At 35.5% G+C, this 15524-nt stretch overlaps 1 long non-coding RNA gene across 1 annotated transcript; it reads left to right on the top strand.

Moving 5' to 3' along the window:
- The first annotated feature begins 4435 nt into the window (after positions 1 to 4435).
- On the top strand, positions 4436 to 14936 carry LOC126912441 (uncharacterized). Its single transcript, XR_007707161.1, has 3 exons — positions 4436 to 13621; positions 14040 to 14231; positions 14523 to 14936. It is a non-coding gene; the product is annotated as an uncharacterized LOC126912441 (long non-coding RNA).
- The last annotated feature ends 588 nt before the right edge of the window (positions 14937 to 15524 follow it).

Below are 15524 nucleotides of genomic sequence, written 5' to 3'. Positions count from 1 at the left end.
TGAGACATTAAAGGATTGATGCAGGTGGGTATTAAGTATGAAAATGATGTGTGAATGTGGTATGATGGAGTATGAGTTTATGTTTAGGAAATGTGTAATAGTTGTAATTGTTTAAAGGTGTTATTTTAGGTTATTATTATTTTATTTTTGTAAGATTTGTTACTATTTACAAATAAGTGGTGTTTTGTTTGCATTTCTTTAGATTGTTTTTCTGCTAATGGAAATAAGGCGTTATGTTTGTTTGGCTTGTGTTTGTAAAGTCGTTTTAGGTTGCATGGAAGCTGTGGAAGATGAAAAGGATGTCTTTAGGACTGACAAAAGAGCAGAATGGCCGAATGTAGGTATGGGAACGTTTTAAAGTATCTAATTTATATTTAGAACGTGAAAAAGTGTTTACCTAGCAACCGGTGTTAGTGTCAGATGGTGGTTAGACGATTATATATAAGACGTTTTTTCAGAATTTGACACCCAAACAACAAAAAATAGCTAGGAAAAAAGCAGAGGAAGTACTCGAATATGGTATACTAAAAAGAAATTAAAAGAACATGATATAATAAAATAAATACAGAGCTCATTTACATAAAGTTTTTCGTTTTAATTTTGAGTTCTGATTCATCTGTACCAATTTCTATTTCTGATTCATCTGGGCAGAAAATATTCGAACGTCGATATCTCGAAAACTATTTTTTAAAAACGAGTCCCTCATTCATATATACGTTATTTGGTATACCTATTTTTATATGAACACGTGTTACAGATCTGATTTGACCGCACGGTTGGTGCGGTGGCTGGGCAACTGGCTGCCGTGCAACGGGTAGCGGGTTCGATTCCCGCACGGAGCAACTCTTTGTGTGATCCACAAATTGTTGTTTCGGGTCTGGGTGTCATGTGTATGTGAACTTGTATGTTTGTAAACGCACCCACGACACAGGAGAAAATCCTAGTGTGGGGCAACGTTTATTTAAAAAAAAAAAAAAAGATCTTAAAGTGAAATTAAATTTTGGCCATATGAATCAGTCGAAGAATCAAATTTCGAAGAACTACCCATACCCTATTGCTACTAGTTACCCTTACGGTGCTAGAGGGACTTGGTCAACTCCGACTTGGATAGATTAGGTTATGTTAGAACTGTGACACTCAACGCGCGAGCGTAGCGAGCGGTGCCGCGGCTGCGGCCGCCGAGTCGTAAATTAACCACAAAATAAAAACAAAAGAAAACAGGAATTTTCTTCGTCTTTTTCTTTTAATGGGGGTTCCTTAGTAGCTCCTTCCACCTAACCCAACCACCCTCATGCCCCTCCTAATGCCGCAATAACTTAAGCATATCCTTATTAACGACTATTTGAGTAACGAATGTTTAAGAAAATTTAAAACATCAATATAACATTGAAAATAAATATATTTTTGTGTGATAAGTAATAATACAATTTTGTATATCTATACTTATAATAAATCTGTAGAGAGGTCAATTCTGTACATGAAATATATTTCCAAAATAACTATCAGCGGGTGATTAGTGATCGATACTGACGCCAAAAATGCAATCAGAAAAATTTTTGTCTGTCTGTCTGTCTGTCTGTCTGTCTGTCTGTCTGTCTGTCTGTCTGTATGTTCTTTATAGAAATAAAAACCACTCGACAGATTTCAAAGAAACTTGGTACAATTGTTCTTCATACTCCTGGGCAGGTTATAGTATACTTTTCATCACGCTATGATCAATAGGAGCAGAGCAGTGAAGGGAAATGTTGGGAAAACAGAAGAACTTACTCCATTTTTTAAGCTTCCGTCGCGTGTGCATCCTTAATGGTTAAAGCTACACAGAAATAATGTATGACAGAAATGTTCTCCATAAAATTGTTTAAAAAATATTCCATGACAGCAAATGTCTATCTCTTATGGTTGACTCACAATAACACGTATAACTCCCGATAGCTTAGCAGTTCGGGGCTTTCTGATTATATTTGTCTACTCTAACGTTTGTAACATTCTCATTCATTTAATCATTCATTCATTCATTTATTTATTTATTTATATTATAATAAATCTATAGAAGGGTCAATTCTGTACATAGAAAATATTGAAAGAATAAATAACAGGGGGTGTTACTGGATCGATACCAAAACCAAATATGTGTTTAAAACATTTTTTGTCTGTCTGCTGTCTGTCTGTATGTTCAGGCATCACGTGAAAACTAAGGGTTCGATTTCGATGAAACTTATGCCCAATAAGGTATAAGTATACCTATACCTAAAATAGGATACGTTTTATCCTGGAAAAATACGTAGCAAAAAAAAACTTTATTTTACAGTTTTATTCTACAGAACGTGAGCTCAACAGCAGTAGCTCAATAGAGGGATCTCCTTAGTTATTATGGGCCTCGCCGTATTTAGGTCCAATAGATATTTATAAGATGTCATTGTCAGAGTTACTCAAAATTGAGAAATAAAACTTCCACGCGAATACCGACATCCGCGCGAACGGAGTCGCAGGCGGAAGCTAGTAATTTTATATTTTTCTTGCTGATCTCATTATGTGATAATAAATAAATAATAAGACGACTGTGACTACTAAAATGCTGTTTTATTTAGAAAAACTGCTGTAAATAATATAAAAATAGAAGCTATATTGAAAAGAAGAAGCTATATTTAACATGTATGATGTGCATTAAGATTATTAGCTGTGCTTTACTAAAAAAGGTTTTGCTTTAGGAAAAAATGCTGTACGCTGCGAAAATAAATTGTAGTGTTTAGTTATATTTTGCGTTGAATTTGCTGCGCAATCAGTAATTTTGATGAGAATTCGGAATTTTATTGCATAGAAAAATGATATTTTTTGATTTGCGTTTAAATACTATCCGATACAAACGATTTTCCAAGACAGTGACTAAAAATTCATTCAATTTATCATCACTGCCTCCAACACAAGACGCTGCTCGTTTTCACAGTCTCCGAGTATATCACCAGGTCCAGTCGTAGCTCGGAAGATATCAAAATCCTGAAGATTGGGACTGGAAAAAGCATGGAAAGATCTTGATGCCAAAACAAGCTTCCAAGCCTCCAGCACCCCCCGATCTCATGAAATTAATTTTCTGCAGATGCAAAGGAAATTGTGGAAGCATGTGTGTCATTATTATAAGATAAGATTATTAGATTAGATAAGATTATTTAAATTAAACAAAGAATAAATATTTGTTTGTTATTAACCCTATATTTCTTTGATTATAAATAAACCATTATTAATCAGTGATGACAGTAGTGACGAGGAGCCTAGGCACCAAATGGTCAAAAGTCGTAAAATACGCCAAGAATGTGATCCTTTCTCGACCGAAGACCGGGAATTTATCAAAAGGTATAGGCTTACCAAGGATTTAGTACGGAATCTTTGTAATGAGCTTAAACCTCATATGTCTGTGCCAAAAAAATCAACAGATTTGTCTGTAGAGACTAAGGTTGGTACCAAGCTGCTTATTTTTCTAGTGCACTAAATAAAAGAGCCATGTGTTTACATATATGGTATTATTTTACATTAAAAAAATAATGTTTAATTAATATCTTTAGTTGAACATTCATATTTAAACAATTACACACCAATTCAAACAAATCCGGCCATAACTAACTGTTTTGTCATTTTAGGTTTTAGTTGCATCATCTTTTTATGCGACTGGGTCTTACCAAACGTCCCATTAGAGATATTGACTCACACTCCATCTCCCAGCCAACAGTTTCAGTTGTGATTAAAGAAATTACAACTTTATTGAATTTTCCTCAAATAAGGGCAAAATATATTAAGTGGCCACAATCATCAGCAGAACGCCGTGCTAATGTTGTAAAATAAGTTTAAAAAAACATCCTTTTTTTTATCATGTACTCCACTACTACCACCAGGCATATTCATAGCATGTTTACAAAATAGTGACCATATAGGCCTTAACTAAAACTGCCTAAGTGTGGCAAAAAACTGCAAGAAAAAGAATAAGATAATAATCTGTTTTAACAATTTTTAATCTTTATTTGATATCACATAACCTCTCAAGCAACTGAAACAAGACACAATGAAAAATCATTTCTTTTGGGGGGATATCTGTGACTCAAGTCTTTAAATGTATTAACCAGGTTCTTATTTAAGATAAACTTTGTTTTTCAGATTCTATAGTAAATTTGGCATGCCCGGTGTGTTGGGCTGTATTGATTGCACCCATGTTGCAATAATATTCGCCCGCAGGAACATAAAGAGAGATATTACTGCAGAAAACAATGGCATTCTCTGAATGTACAATTGGTAAAAAAACTTATAAATAATGATTAGGATTTATTTGAATTAAAAGTAACAAAAATTAAAGTTATATTTATAATAAAACAAGAAACTTAATAACTATAATTAAATCACTCTAATAATCACAATTATAAATTATCTTCCTGGCAACACCAAGACGTCAACATGGAAAATTTCTGTCTGCTTTTTATATTTATAATTTACTAGCGGACCCGACAGACGTTGTCCTGTCTACACGTCTTTAATTTGAAAATTTTAATCTTTTTTTAATAAGCTAAAACCTTCTTGACCATTTTGATGAAAATTATTATTCAATTGTTATGACAAATCTAACGTCATTTATATTTGACACTGCGATGGTAGCGCCGTCTGCCGGATCCAATGTAAAACATTCCAAAATCAACAACTACTAATAAATTAAAAATTAATAAAAAAAACATTGTCCAGCGGACAAAATTGTGAATCTAAACCATTCTCAGATCCCCTTGAACACACACAAAAAAATTCATCAAAATCAGTCCACTCGTTTAAGAGAAGTTCAGTGACATACACACGCACAGAAGAATTATATATATAAAGATATATATATATGAAAGCATAGATTGTCATCTATACTGACCTATACTTATTATACTCTTTGATACGGACTTTGACAATGACAGCAAACATTATCTCCGTTTTTTATATTTTAAGAAATAATTAAATAATTTATGTTGATTCAGGGCAAGGAAAGCATGAACATTATATTGTTGATTCTCTTTTATGTTTTAGATGAATCACATATTTGTTTAATTGCTTAAAGAACCAATCTAAATATTATATATATCTCATATTGTTTTTAAAATCAAATAAGGATCAACACCGTTTGAGAACTATAACTAAAAACATGTTGACGAGAGCCAGGAGGACACGGGGCGCACCCCCACCATCCCCGGACTCGTCGCTCAGCTCCGCCTCGCCGTCGCCGGAACCCAACCACGAACCGGTGACAGTAGTAGCGTCGAGCTCGAGCGACGACTATTTCTCCCCACGGACGTCGCCACCACCTGTACGTCGGCCGTGGAGAGGCCGGCCACCGACGGGCTTGGGAGCCAGGGGTCAACAGACCCCGGGACGGGTCCCCGCTACCGGTGGTTGTGCGCGGCGCATGAAATGGTCTCAAACTGTAAATGAGAACGTCATGCGCGCGTACTACGGTGCTACAGAGGGAGGAACTGACCTCACTGCGTACCCTGAAAGGATGCTGTCGATGTTTCAGGTACTCGAACCATCCGTCAACGTTTCGGCTCAACGACTCTCGGATCAGGTGCGGGTCATCCAACGCAATCATAGATTGGACGAGGCTGCACTTGATCGGCTACGCTCAGAAGCACTGCGCAACCGTGTCGTCTCCGCCTCACCACAAGAGGTGGCACAAACACTTACGGTGTCACATTTTGTGACACCGACCGCTTCTGCCGCTGGAGTGGAGAACGACAGGGTTGGACAAGTAAGTACTCAGTGCAATGAACGACTGAGGAGTGCTTCGGAGGATGCGATTCGTGAGTGCAGATTTGAAAATAAGAGTTGAAGCTAAATAATATTCTATTACTGGTAATTCATGCTAAATACGCTTCAGCGTTTGATAGTTTATGAATTCGCACGTGTTATTGGCAAAATTGTCTTTTTCGTAAAGGTCATTAAATAAGAGTTGATGATTGAGTGTTATTGTTTACGACTTCGTTTGAAAAGAAGTTATTGTCTGAAATGGATATTACGCCGGTGAGTACACCTAGAGATAACATCTTATAATATGAGCTATTTCTACAAAGTTGTACATTTTCCTTTAGTCCAGTCAAATAAGGTTAAATTAGGTAAGAATCTCGGAATGCGAGATACCCAGCTGTAATTTTGTATATACTTATATATTGACACCTAAAACTTGTCTCAAAACCTACATATGGTAGGGTGTAAGCAACCCTTAAAATTCAGGGTCAAAGGTGCCAAAAATAGTTTTTTTGCGGTTTTTTGGAAATATCTCATTTCCTATGGGTTTTTGGTATTTGCATTTAATACCAAAATTGTAGAATACAAAATTCTCTACAACTTTTGTGTAATTTTTTTTTTTATACGGTGAACCGTTTTCGAGATATAGGGCGAAGAGCGCGCGGTCACTGCATCTCTTCGAAAAAATTTTTTTTTCATTTAACCTATCCGTGATGGGTGTCTATGGATAGGACATTAAAAATACGTCATGGTTCCTAAAACCATTTTTCGTCAAAATCAATCGTTTGAATGAATTCATAACTATTTTGAATAATCTATTTGATATTTTAAACTCACGGAATTTGAAAGACTATGGTTTTAAAAAGCCCATTAGTAAAAGAAATTCTTTGCAAGTGTTGTCATTTTTTTCAAAAGCAAAAGAGTATTTGCTATCGTTGTCCATTAAAGTTCAATACAAAAAAAAAACTGTTAAAATTGGGAATGAATCAAGAACAGTGTTCTCGAATAAATTAGTACCTACCGTTAATTAAAACGCAAAATAATACTGGTTTGCTGGGATTACTGACGTGCATTAGTAGCTTGACATATTTATATATGACTTTAATTGAAACTGACATACTTTTATTTTTATTGGCCTAAAAATTCAGTCAGGATCATGTTGAGCTCTTTTTTGGCGCTATTAGAAGTCAAGGTAGGCATAATAATAACCCGAACAGTCGACAATTCAAAGCAAGCTTTAAAAAACTTTTGTCTCATTTGGAACTGAGTTCAAAATTTACTGGCAATTGTCTTCCACTTGATAATATACCAATACTATCTGGAGCTCAATCACTCGATAAAATTAATAATACCTCGATAGGATATCGTCTTGAAGTTAGTGAAGAGAGAAACTTAAGTGAATCTGAAATATTAAATAACATACGTTCAGGAAAGTTTTCAAAAATATCAAACAAATTGCAATAAACTTTCTTCTACATTGGATGAGAATCCATCTTCTTGTGTTATGCAGCAAATAATAGGATATATTTCGGGATTCGTTGTCAGTAAATTGGTAAAAAAACTAAAGTGTGAACAGTGTACAAAGAACTTGTGTGCAGAACAGAGAAACAAATCTTTCACAAATTAATAGACCTAAGAGACATGGGTGGTTTATTTTACGCCTCTAACGATATATTTACTATTTGAAGGGGGGATTTGGGCCTCCGGTAACCTCACTCACACAACGAAAAACAACGCAAGCGTTGTTGCACGTCGGTTTTCTGTGAGGCTGTGGTATCACTCCGGTCGAGCCTGCCCATTCGTGCCGAAGCATGGCTCTCCCACACTTAGCATGGCACTCCCACAAGAAATTTTGAAAATCCCAGGATTCCTGAAATAACATCAATTTATTTAGGTTATGTTTACATTTTTAGAATAAGCGACGCGAAATAATTTACTCTTTCTTTATCTAGTGGAACACAGATCCAATCTCTAAGAGAATCCATGGTCGAACGGTTGCACTCGTCCTTGAAGGCGGTCTCCGATTGGGGTGACGCCAACTTGGTCAGGTTCAACGCTACCAAAACCCAGGCGTGTCTATTCTCTGCCAAACGGAGTCAATTTCCGCTGGCTCCTACTTTCCGAAATGTATCCGTTCAAATATCGGATCATCTTGAGCTTCTGGGCGTAACTCTATCGCCAACGCTAAACTTCGGCTCTTATCAGCGTTGCCACATCTATCAACTTTTAGGTAGATCTACCAACTTTGGCCTCAGTCTACCTGTCTACCAACTTAAGCCTCAAATCTACCTATTTTTCAACATTTTCTAATGTGTAGTAAAAAAAAATTTTTCAACGCCATTATTGATTTATTGAAATCTTTTTTTTCGTACTAAACGATGAGTATGGCTTTGTGACTTAGCTCAACGGCGAATAAAAACACTTACGATTGACAGTTGACAAACTTGACATTGACACTTCAGTACCGCGTAAACCGCGCGCGTTTGAAGCATTCGAGCTGTTTGTTGGTATTACAGCAAAATATTGAGTTCAATTTGATGTAATAATTGTGATATTATTTGTTATTATTTTATTTTGTTACTTAATACAGAGTTGTGAGTCACAAGTTCACAACTCTCACAACTTGTGAGTGAGTTGTTAGGACCTTCTTCTGCCTCTAGCAACCTAGAGTGATAGAGTCTATCTTAAAGAGTAATGGATTCTGATAGCAGCGATGCCCATGATAGTGGCGGAGAAGGTGCACACGAGTAAAAGGTCAGAAACTCCGCCACGAAAGGTCAGAAAAAGGCACTATGATCAAAAATATATCAAGTCATGGGAAAAAAAAAGGAATATGCATAGTCCGGTCAATATACGATATAGAAATATCAAAAATTCCGACAGAGCTAAATTTTGGTATAGACCTTTATTTTACTATAAAAATTAAAATATTAAAAGTCCCCATCAATCCCATATGTGCTTCAAAAGTTATTCGGGATCAAAGGTCAAGATTTTAGGTTTTTTGAGTTTTTTTGTACTAGGACACACATATCTTGCATAGAATTGATATTTAGGGTTCAGTTGAACACAATATTATGATATGAAACCCTTTTTCGTAACGTCTTCAATGTATGTAATAACAATTCTCGTTACATATGGGTTCCTGGTACTTTTGCAAGTTTTTCTCATTAAGACTAGGTAAGTTAGGTAAGAGTAGGTGTACCCACAACAGAGAGATAGGAGACAGAGATTGACAGAAGTTCACGAAAAGCTCAGCAGTTAGTTTAGTCTTAATGAGAAAAACAGGTTTTGACTTAGTTTGTCTACAAACATATTCTTTGTTTTTTATGAAAACCTTTCTTCTTAAAAGAATATTTAAGAAGAAAAAAAATGTTACGAAAAATAAATATCCGGAACCCTTTTTTCATTTATTCGAAGAAATACCAGGAGTAAGGGTTTTGATTTTATTTAAGTACATTGAGTGCACTTGCACTGACACCGATCAGCTGATTTCTTGCAAGTGATGTAATGATTTCATTTCCAAATGTAGGATTTCATGTATCTTATGTATTGGAAAAATTCATAACTTCGTTCCATGCAAACATGAGTTTAAAAAACCCTTCCCGTATAGTTTGTTATGTTATCTAGAAACCGTGCACTTGATGTGTATACCCCCTTTTTGTTACACGTTGTATACACATGAGTGGAAAATCATCCAATGTCTTCTCCTGCTTTGGGCGAGGCGAGAGGGAGTGTCAAATTCTTACTGACTAAAAAACAACCCCGTTCCTACTCCTGCTTTTCGAGCCGGAGCCCCGGTAAAGCCGCTAGGTAGTCCGCAGCTCCGGATTAGGCATCAGCCCTACTGGGCCCCATCTGTGGTGGTCTGATGGCCGGAGATCGTCGCGCGGTCCCCGACGCCCGGAGTGTCTCTCGCGACGGCTGGGGCGTAAGGAGTTTCGTTCCCTCACGCGCCTCGGCTCCTCCTTAGCTAGCATGACTACTTCGCAGGAGGAGACGGCATCCCAGCCGCTCCGCACCATGGCTTGAACCGTAGGCGTTTGTACCGTTTATAGCATAGGCGTTTGTACACTTGGCAATGCACGACCTTACAACACGCTTAATTTATTCCATCTCACACTAAAAATATCGTAAAACTGGTTGTATAGAATTCGTGGGGTGAATGGAGACAAAACCAAGAAAGTTTTTTTGGCCCGACCTCCAGTCTTTTGAGGGTTACAATTGTTAATATTTTTTAGAAACGGTATTTTTTTTATTAGATGGTAATTCCGTTATAAGAGTTGAACCCTAGATTGGAGCTACCCGCTAGATTCTTTAGATTTAAGATACCTAGTGAAAAGTTATTTAGATAAACAAGGAAGAACTGTATTAATATTTAAAAATAATTTCCCGGGACCTGATTTTGTAGCGAGCTTTCTTAGGAGACATAAGGATGTCATCTCACAAAGAAATAGCCAGAATATAAAAAAAAAAATAGGGCAGCAGTCTCACCGGACACGATAAGAGCCTACTTTCGGGAGTTAGAAGTTTCATTGGCAAATATTGAGTCCTGTAATATTGTTAATTACGACGAGACCAACTTAACTGACGATCCGGATCGATCTCAATAAATACTGACAAAACGGGAACAAAGTACCCCAAACGGGAAGATTGAAGATATAATATTACCTATATTTAATGGCGCAAATTATTCAAGTTAGAAGTTAAGGTTGATCACTTTATTGGAATATAAAGAATGCCACAAGGCAGCCATTTGCATCTATTAAAACTGAAACAGCAGAAGCGGATTGGAAAAAGAAATATTTAAAAGCAAGAACTATTATAATGAGTACGATATCAGATAAACAATTAGAATATGTGAGTGAGTGCAAAACGGCATTTGAAATGATATCAAAATTCGATAAAATGTATTTAACAAAATATACTGCATTACAAATAATTTGTCATGGCCTCTCGTTTTTATTAATAAACGTATTTACTGCAAAATATAAAATGTCTTAATATATTAACAACCACTTAGTTTAACATTATTTCAACATGGTAGCAGAGCGTGGTTTCGATCCACGGAAATACAGTAGAGAATAACTGCATTAATTGTCCTCTAGGTTATTTTCTTTTTCTATGGCTTTGACTGAATATTAGTTTTTTTACATTGTTCTCACATAGTTGAAATAATCGAAACAACAAACCAAGAATTGTATTGTGAATCTGATTGAAAAAAGAGTAACCTATGGAGTTTCTTGCTCGTTCTTCTCCATAGGAATCTACACTTTGGAACGAGCAAATAGCTTCACTAGAGGACTGACCGACAGACAGACGTTATTAATCTTATTATATTTGCTTTGACGTTCAAAAGTGCCTTCCTGGTCTATTTGAAATAAATGACTTTGAGGTAGTCGAAGAAAATACTAAATTAATTTGTTTAGAAAAACTTGATGATGAAATTGATTGAAATTTGGAAAGTAAAGAAACTCCAGATGTAGACAATAAAGTAATTAAAACTAACATTGATGAGGATTTTGTTAGTGATCATAACTCTAATAATGCTGTGCAGGATTTTGTAAATGATGAAAATTTAAGTGGAAAACAAGACACACTTGCTATAGAAAAAAGTCAAAAAGAAAGATAACTCCAGATTCTAGATATGGTAACCCAGTATCACATTTTATTTATATAAATTGTATTGATGAATTAAATTGTATGAAATACATTTGAGGAGGCGATGAACTCAAATGAATGTAAGCAATGGCAAATAGCGATGAAATGAAATCAATAGTATAACTAAATATAATATGTACATGGCAAATTGTAGATCGTCCAAAAGATAAAAAGGTTATTGATGTCAAGTGGGTTTTTAAAAAGAAAAGTAATAATACATATAAAGATAGATTGGTTGTACGTGGGTTTCAGCAAAAGGAACATCAACAAATGTTTATTCACCAGTAGGCAACAAATGGATGTTGAAACGGCTTTTTTAAATAGTTATATAAAGTCAGAAGTGTTTATTAATCAACTAAAACGTTATGTGTTAACGCCAACACAACACAACACTATCATCGACCATCCCCCGTCCCTATGCCGGCGGCCATGACAGCGCGCGAGCTAGCCGCGTCGCTGAGGCCCCGCCAACCGCCACTCCACCATCCAGCGCGCACGCGACCACACGCGCTGTCATAAACCAAACATTTTGTAATAATTGTAGCTAACGTTTTCTTATAATTCTAACTTGTAATCTAATACGTAATTAAACTCATCTTGGATAATCGTAATCAAGAGTTTTAATTATTCAACATAAACATTTTGGCGACCGTGACAGGACGCTTCTGTGCGGGAAGCGCGGAAGCAGAAAACGAAGCTATATACCTAACCAACGGAGTTACGGACCAGTCGAGGTTGGAGAAGCGGAATCCAGGGCCTGGCAGCAAGCTACATCAGTAAAAGGTGTGCCCGTTCCTTAATCCTACCTTCTAGACATTTCCGATTCCGATACCTATTCTTTGTTTGCGGCGAGCAGTGAACCGCATCTGCCCACTTCTTGAAGACTATTGAAACGGGAGGTTTCAAGGCGCGGGAGGATGTTAACGCCAACACAACACAACACTATCATCGACCATCCCCCGTCCCTATGCCGGCGGCCATGACAGCGCTGTCATAAACCAAACATTTTGTAATAATTGTAGCTAACGTTTTCTTATAATTCTAACTTGTAATCTAATACGTAATTAAACTCATCTTGGATAATCGTAATCAAGAGTTTTAATTATTCAACATAAACATTATGAAACTGATGATAATAAAGTTTACTAATTGAAAAAGGCTCTCTATGGTCTCAGAGAAAACCCGAGGGTATGGTATGATTGTTTTAATAAATTTATTGAAAAATTAAACTTTGTAAGAAGTAACTATGATTACTGTTTGTTTGTAAATAGTACAAGCAAAGATCCAGTATATATTCTAGTATTTGTTGATGATCTTCTAATTTGAAATTCTTGGATCGAATGGCAGATTCTGTCTAATATAATATGGTTCAGAATCACACATTAGATCCAAGAATTTTTACTATACAGGGTGTACCTGAAGTCGACGTCCAATAGGCACCAGATGATATGGAAGGTTCCAACTATTATCAGAAAAAAGGACCATGCCCATTTTTGCCCCAGAAACGCCCAGATAAAGTAAATTACAAGATTGAGGTAATAAATAAAAATTTGAATTAAATTGTTAATTTTAAGTCCTAAGAAGCACTGGATAAAAAATAAAAAAAATACGACTTTTTGTTGACCACCGATCGGGGCTTTTGACAGAATAATGTTTCATTCATGCTTTTTGCATTTATCACGGTCTGGAATCATGTCTTTTGGCCGGTTTATTCACTCGTTGTGTTTTTACAAATTATTTTGAATAATGATAAACTAGTATTATAGTGTTGCTGTTTTATTTGTATATTAATGATACTATCGGTAAGATTAACTTCATAATAAGTAACCGCATGTAAATTATCTTACTAGTAAAAAATATGAAACGTTATTTTTTTTAACATCTTTTAAGACTGGCAACACTGATTCATTCATTCACTCTGCGTCTGCTGCTGTGTTTACGTTTACTCCGATTGTGCTTTTCCGTTCAATTTAAAATCTACTTCGGCTACGTTTTATGGATATTGATAGTGTCGTTTTATTCAGTGACTTCGGCTTTTCTTATACGGACTTCGTTGTGTTTTGTGATTTGGACTTTTCGTTTGTGACACAAAATGTTGCGTTGCTTGAACTGTGGGTTACGCGTTCAACGCATACAGAGGCATGTTGTTACAACTTTGCCTCAAGAGTTGCTAATTATCTTGTCTATTTGGCTTAGAATTGAATATGTAAGTATCATTATTATATACATTTAGAATCTGCAGGACGGTTATACACGGTGTAGTTTTGAAACTACAATATATCAGAAGATTGTAATAAAACTCATAAATAATTATGTAAAAATACGATACTTCGTCAAAAATCAATAATACTTTATAATACTTGTTATTTTATTTTTCTAATTTTAACTGATTTTCAGAATAACTAACATAATTACCTTCTGAAATATCGTGCAACTTCAAAACTATACCTTGTATAGAATATGCATGCACGATAACTTGAAACGTGACTGCGAGAAAAATATATTACTTAATACAGTCGAACTTCAACTCTTATCGTGGACGTGTAAAATATTTTTTTTGTTTTCTTAGTTAATCATTTCTTATGGTATGTGAGACCTACTAACACCGACTGTTTTGTTTTCAGCTCCCTATGGAAGATGTAATATGTCATGCATGTTATGTATTCTTACAAAATGCTGATGTAAACACACCTAGAATATTAGGTCATACTAATATCTGTGCTGGCTGTGGCTGTTCTTTGAATGAAGCTAGACTTCATTCTCTCGAAGAAAATGGACCATTATATGATTTTTTTCCATGGATTAGATCAGTACAGGTATTTATCTAAATCCTTAAACACCTATTAAGTACTACTTACATTGAATATGATTAATGGTAATGACACATAATTATAACAATTTGGAAAATAATCCTTATAACTATATCAGTGGTAATAGTTTTTACAATGACAATCATTTTATGCATTTTTTTAATATATTCAAGTATGATAAATGTCAGAGCTCTCTTAATTTGCATTATATTGTTTATTCAACTTAGTAAATCAAGAGATTGTGTATTTTATATTTTTTAACACTGCTTTATTTTTAACAATGATAAATATTTTCAGAATGGAAGAGATAGCTATGCTGTTTGTCATAATTGTTGGCGGCGAGCTAGCCGACAATTTGAACAAGATTCTCAATGAGAAATGGCTATACCACAATTGCCACCTGTACCTGCTCCTGCTCCAGCACCTGCCCCTGCTCCGGCACCTGCCCCTGTCCCGGCACCTGCACCTGCTTCTGCCTCTCAGCTGGGCCAGAGATCAGTTGGAATGGTCAATTTACCTCATTACAAGAGAGCTGCTAGTACATCAAGACACTGCATTTATTCCGACTGCGGTTATGTACCTATGCATTTAATACCAACATTTATTAAAAATATGTTAATTGTAGATTACAACTATTATGTGCCCCGGTATTCACGTGTTTGCCATCACCATTTGTATTCTAATACTTGGCGTGAATTACCAGAACAATCATCTCGACACCAGCAATTTATACTACGCTAACTCGAAATTTGGAAAAATCTTTTTTTATGCCAAGTTGCTTAAAATGTGTGTTTACATACGTCATAAAAAAATTGAGATGAAATATGCAAAAATAAGAAAGTTACAAATCTATAAAACGCTAAGTAAAGGTACTTTTTGAAATCACTCGATTTATATTACGCCAACTATTATTAGCGAGTGTGCGCGAGGATCACTTTGGTCAAAGTCCGTGCAACACTGCACTAACTCATAGTTAGCGTAGTTTTGTGCGTTCGTGTGTATACTTGTTCGTTTGTAAAATGAACGACTTAGCGACTTTTACATAGTAAATACTTATGTGTTAACGTATTAATTAGTTTATTAATGGTACGTTGACTATTTTTTTTGTAAGTAAGTACATGTTCTTTATAAAAATATTGAAATATGCATCAGATGATTGATCATGCACTACGACGTCCCGTACTACACTACGCTAACATAAGTTAGACGTGTATAAGATGTAATTTTTTTTGATGAATTACGTTTATATACGGCTAACTTGCACTAAATCAAAAAATAGAAATAATTAAGGAAATATAA

This window comes from Spodoptera frugiperda, chromosome 25, assembly GCF_023101765.2.
Source record: "Spodoptera frugiperda isolate SF20-4 chromosome 25, AGI-APGP_CSIRO_Sfru_2.0, whole genome shotgun sequence".
Taxonomy (NCBI): Eukaryota; Metazoa; Arthropoda; class Insecta; order Lepidoptera; family Noctuidae; genus Spodoptera; species Spodoptera frugiperda.
Note: the sequence above shows the minus strand (reverse complement) of the source record. Positions and strands in the feature narration are given on the sequence as shown.